Here is a 6,000-nt window from a genome sequence, read left to right as displayed (position 1 = left end):
TGCCCCCTCTTTTTTAGAATGGATGGAGCTTTGGGCCGCCCCCTCTTTTTTGGACGGAATAGAGCGTTGGGCTGAAAACTGGATACTGCCACAACTTAAGCGATTATCATTCCTTTCGGGATCTGGTTGTGTCCTCTTCTCTTTTGTTACCAGCTCATAACCTGTATTATTTGTGGGAACTAAATCCAGGGCTCCAAACACAAGGGGATCATACTCCTGCCTCTGAGCCTGATCTGGCTCGTCCACGTCCCCCTGAATCCCAACTGCCACAGGACCATCACAGGGCATCACCTTACTACTACCTCCCCTCCCAACCAGCTCTTCATTATTAGAAGCTCCTATTAATGAGGCCCCTAGCACCCCCAGGGTGTGGAACGTAGGGAGGATACAGAAAGTTGACGCTCTCCCAGCTCAATTTCCTTATCGATTATCCCCACAGCCCTTACTATAGATCTGTCCATACTTGACTTGCAGGGACCTACTTGACCTATAGAATTCGTAGGCCCGGGGGCGGCCTTGCCAGTTGTCTTACGACATGATGTCTTAGCTCTAGGCATGCTGCGAGATTAAAGTAGGGGCCCTGGCAAGCACCAACCAGAGGCTCAAGCACATATCTCCTAGCAAACTTCCCAGTGCTCATAAGACTGCAAATAAGAATCGAATAAGTGAGCCCAGCCTCATCTCTGGCACCCAACGGCCAAAAGCGGAGATCATTTAGTACACCTCCGGTCACCGCAGGAGGCGGTATGCAGCTTCCCCTGCCGCCTAGACTACTGTGGGGTATAGTACGGACAATGATGGATGTTATAGGGGTGGCCCAGCCTCCTTCTGGCTCTGACGGGTGACCCGCACTGCGTTTTCCCCGTGGTGCTTTATAGTGCTGCTGGCGAGGTGATTAGGGGCAGCTGGTGCAGTGAGATGGCCTCCTCCTGGGGCCTGGAGCAGTCTGGGACTCGTAGTCCCTTTCTAATGTTCAGCACGTCCGCGCTGCGTTTTCCCCCTGGTGCTTTATAGCGCTGCTGGCGAGGTGATTAGGGGCAGATGGTGCAGTAAGATGGCCACCTACTGGGACCTGGAGCAGTCTGGGACTCGTAGTCCCCCTTACAATGTTCAGCGCATCCTGTGCCCTGTTGTCCCCCTGGTGCTTTATAATACTGCTGGCAAGGTGATTAGGGGCAGCTGGTGCAGTGAGATGGCCGCCTCCTGGTGCCTAGAGCAGTCTGGGTCTCTTAGTCCCCCTTCCAATGTTCAGCGCATCATCTTTATTCATAAGACCTGTAACCACCCCCTCCTTCAGTGACCAAGCCACACAAGTCAGGAAACAGCAGCTGCACTTCCTGTCACCTCTCCTGTTCCAAAGAGTGCCTGCCAGAAAGGTCAGCAGTCAAGGCTGAGGTTCACCTGTATTAGTCCCCTTATGTTACCATACATTTTTCCCATTGTTGCATCATCCTGGCTGAGTTTCAAGAGGCCATGGGTTGGTGGGTTCCTAGTAAGTAGTCAAGCTTGGGAGACATTGCAGTGGTCAAGGCTCACCAAGAGGTGGAGACTGACCAACATCTAGGGGTCTCCTGCCACCTGGCCGTTTGAACATCAGCAAGTTCCTTTCCTGTTAAAATCTATCCCTTCCCTCCTGCTGTCTTTGTAAGCGCCAGTGTCGCTCTCCCTGCAAAGTACCCCAATGTGAAGTGTCTTGTGCTGTCCCGCTGCTCTCAGTGACTGTACTGAATGAGGGGCTCTATGTAGTCCAGGTCTCCTATGCAGAGGATAGCCAGCTCTAAAAACCAGGATAGCTGTGAAGAGACTGTGCCTGGTGTGGGGGACTGACCTTTTGTTTATGGTGGACTCTTTGGACCTTATGTGGCATTTGGAACTTTGGAGACTTTTCAACATTTGTTGGGACTATTTTTGACATTTTTCTTCATTTTTGCAACTGGTTAGTGTATATAGATATTTACCCCAACATTCTCAGGTGTTTTTTAGGACCTCCTACAAGTTTACTGTGCTTCTATAACAATTTACTTCTTCACGCCATCCCCAGACCTCAGGCCTCATTTTCTTTTTTCATGTCAACAAAATATTATATAAATCTATATTTATTTATATCTTACTTACATTTGTTGTGATTCTGTTAAACCTGCAGATGTGCATACTGACTGCCTGAAGATGGATATAGGTGTCTTTAAGATTGACTGGCACAATAACGGCACACGATGAAGACTCTACAACACATTCCATAAAATTACGCACATGCACCCATCTTCAGGCAGGGGTACATATCAGATCACCGGAGGCCCATGAAAGACAGCACCTGAGACACTTGTTGAAAACCGAGCGCGTCACAGTGGTGTTGAAGGTACTTAAATCACACAAATTACACCAATCCCTAGGATGAGGATGGGTTTATGAAGAAGGGTCCCTACACATTGTTTCTTCCTTTCTCTGTGTCTCTTCTGGCATGTTGATTGAACTACAAGAAGAAGAAAAAGGGCGAGTCAGGAATTTAATTGTATTTTGGATTTTACTAGTCTCTGACTGACTTCATCACATAATACCTTCAGCTTTACAACCATCAATCAGCATGCTGCATTTTGGGACTCGTAATTGCTTTCACAATTTCATTATGTGTTTCAAAAGCCCAGCATGCATAGGGTTGTTGGTTAAAAGGCCAGAATTGGATTAAAGTGTTATACCTAACTTGGAGCCATTTGTTTAAAAATGTTACAAAGTTATCCTGCCCATTAAAAACGGTTTGCTTCACATATACAGCTAAAAGTAAACGATGCTTACATTTATCATGAGGGTTCACTCTTTCATTCACATCATGCATTAAAACCTGCCTCTGCAATGCAAGTAGTTTTGTCTTTTGTGTACCAGAAAGTTTTATACTGAGCTTCACAAAACAATAAAGGTACAGGTAAGGCATGAGTGAAATGTATGTAATAGACAGACCTCTGGAGAAGGTGCTTAAATCACTGAGGTATATGAGTGAATGAATATGAGAGATACTATGTTGTTGCTTAGATGTTAATCCATTAACTCTACGTCCTGCTGCTTTCATTCGGAGACCTGCTGATCGCATTTTTGGTTTTCCACATTTTGAGAAGAAGTTGTTACCTAGTAGGTAATTGTGTTTTTGGAGTTTCCCAGCCATAGGTTAAGTAACTGTGCTCTTGAGAGACGCGCAGGTACCAACCACTTCGAAAAGGTTTTAAATGTGCACACACAAGTCATGGTGGAATTCCAGCCATGGTGCTGCACCGGTTCACAATGTTGCGGTCCCCACTACATGAGATGACACAAATATGGAAAGTAAGTGTGACTGTTATTTAATCAAAGGTAACATATTATGCGTACATATTATGTGCTGGAATCGTGAACAATTAAGTAAAGCATTATTGTGTGAGGATGTAGCCTTCGTGACGGTGTTCATGCTGGTTGATGCCCATGCCCACATGGGTCATACTGGGCACACACTGGGTTGAGGATTAGGCTGTGTATTGGAAGCAGGTGGATTGATGGAGGGGCTGGTGGGGAATTGGGCCCTGCAGGTGACTGCTGACTCCCAGTTACCTGAGAGGCATGTCTAAACATGAAATAAACCCTTGAGAGAGGGTCTGAATTACCTGCATGACCGTGGAATGGTGCCTTGCAACCCCTGGACACAATATGTTTCCAGTGCAACTTCATTATGTCTTAGAAACCACCGTCTATGTTCTCCAAGACACAGTTTGCCTCTCCAACTTTCTGAGTGGGTGGAGATGATGCACATGGTCTCCCCATTTCATGAATCTCATTCTACACAGGGAACTGTTGTTGAAAACACTGACCCTATCGGAGTACAGCATGTACCCATGTCACCCCCCTTACACCTTGCATGCATGGCCATCTCATAAAGAAAGCTGGTTGTCTTGCACGTTGTATGTTGCCTCCTGGGATATTGTGTGGCAGAGGTTGCTTAATGGGAGGAAAGTCAGATTCACCTAGGAATTCTTTTTTGTACAAAGATGGAGTGAAGGTAGGTTTTGTACCTGGGGAAGATGGAATAGCATAGGCAACCAAGGTATATACAGGCTGAAGTGTGACTATAGGTAAGCCCTTTGTGGTTGGAACAGGCACCCACGGCTTTATCGTTTGTACCTTGGAACATGCAGCCCAAAAGACGGCCTTAGGAGAGAGATTGCTAGCAGGCAGTGAGGTGATGTTTGCAGTGTCCTCATCTCTCTGACCGACAATCTCTTTGTCCACTTCAGTGTTGGAGGCTGCAGAGGTGGAAGCTTGCAAGAAGAACAGAATTTTCCCAGAATCACATGCTGTCCTCTGCTCATAAATGGAACTCCATCATTATCTGGCGGACAATATTCAGGCAGTGCAAGGAAGGGGAACTGAGAGTAGTTACCTTGACATTGGCTAGGATGCATATGTAACAAGACATGCTGTACAGTACTTTTAAGAAACAGTTGAATCTTCAAGAAACACAGATAGAAAATAACATTGACACATATGGGTATCAGTTGCTTGGTATGTGCCCATGGATAAGAAACAAGAAAGAGTCTTACCTAACACTGCCAGGGTTGTTTGCTTTGTGTGATGACAGCTGTTGACCAACTCTGCCTGAAGGTGACTCTGGACGTTCATTCCATCATGTAGGAGCTGCAGAATGATAACAACTATTGTGGTTATTGCGGATGGTGCAAATGCAAATAATTGTAATTGAGGTTCTGGCATATTTCTTTCACATGCACAAAATTATAATGCAGAGACATTTGTTGTAAGTAAGAAATGGTGAGAACGGGGATAGATAGTAGTAAATGTATCATAGTCACAGGCTTACCTAACAGACGGGCGGTAGATGGCTAAATTGCTGCTTGCAGGATGTTCCCTGAGGTAGTGTGATGGGTGGGGGGGGTGTAGTGTAGAAAGAGCGGTATTTTGTGTCACTGCACTTTGGAGGGAGACATAGAGTGCTGAAATGTTGCAACACAAATGCTGTGAGTGTATGGAAACATGTTAGTGTTGGGAAGGGACTAAACGACCATAGAGTCATGTCCTGGGTCACTACTACTGAGAGAAAGGTGTCAATTAAAAACACATTGATTTGATGAGGAAGAGTGTTTTTTATGTATCATATTACTTTATGACTGGCTGTCATTGAAACGTGTGTAGATTAAGTGGCTGACTGAAAACGTATACAGATACCAATGAAGTATGGAAAATGTAGGCTTTATTTTGTGGCCTACGTTCACAGACATCAGGCCCCGTATTACACAAGTGCCCCAGGGGCAAACGGGTATTTGTGTCGGTTTTGTGCACCCCCCTGGGCACTTGGTATTACAGAAGGGGCAGCAGACGCTTCAGGAGATGCGTCAGTTCTGCACAGGGAAGCCTCGCTCAGCAGAGGTTATGTTGGCCCCACTGCGAAAGCACCTTAATCCCACTTTCAAGGGTCCAGGACTGGAGTGGCACCACTTGGCAGGGAAGACTCACAGATGGCAGTCTTTTATGTGCCTGAGACTTCAGATCAGGAGGCCAGGCAACAAGCCCTTGGATTCACTCTGGGTACTGGATTCCAGTGATGCAGGTCCAGTCCAGGCAGAGTGCAGTAGGCAGTAGGTCAGCACGGCAAAGCAGGAGTCCAGCAGAGTGCAGTTCAGCAGACTCTCAGTCCTTCAGCAGCACAACAGTCCTTCTTCCTGGCAGAGAATCCATAGGTCTAGAAGTGTACTCAAATGGTGGTGTCTGAGGTCCAGTTCATATGCCACATGATGCCTTTGAAGTTGGGGAGACTTCAAAGACAGATCTTTGAAGTGCACAGAGGCCCTGCCATTCCTGCCCTGGCTCCAGACTCACTATAGGGTATGCAGCCCTTGGTCTAGAGACATGACACAGCCTATTCAGGTAGAAGTGAGGCCGGGTCCATTTCCTCCCTCCTATCCTGCCAGGATGGCCCATGAAATCATACCTAAGCTCACCCACCAAGGAAACCAATGACTATTCTTT

At 46.5% G+C, this 6,000-nt stretch overlaps 1 long non-coding RNA gene across 1 annotated transcript in view; it reads right to left on the bottom strand.

The window, feature by feature from the left end:
- Window positions 1-2,125: 2,125 nt before the first annotated feature.
- LOC138285241 (uncharacterized) overlaps window positions 2,126-6,000 on the bottom strand; it is a 93,379-nt gene continuing 89,504 nt past the window's right edge. The window contains exons 4-5 of the long non-coding RNA XR_011201548.1: window positions 4,560-4,653; window positions 2,126-2,470 (exon numbers count right to left, since the gene is read on the bottom strand). This is a non-coding gene — a long non-coding RNA (uncharacterized lncRNA). The remainder of the gene's footprint in view (window positions 2,471-4,559; window positions 4,654-6,000) is intronic.

Source organism: Pleurodeles waltl, chromosome 3_1 (assembly GCF_031143425.1).
Source record: "Pleurodeles waltl isolate 20211129_DDA chromosome 3_1, aPleWal1.hap1.20221129, whole genome shotgun sequence".
Lineage (NCBI taxonomy): Eukaryota > Metazoa > Chordata > Amphibia > Caudata > Salamandridae > Pleurodeles > Pleurodeles waltl.
This window is presented reverse-complemented; position numbering and strand designations above follow the sequence as displayed.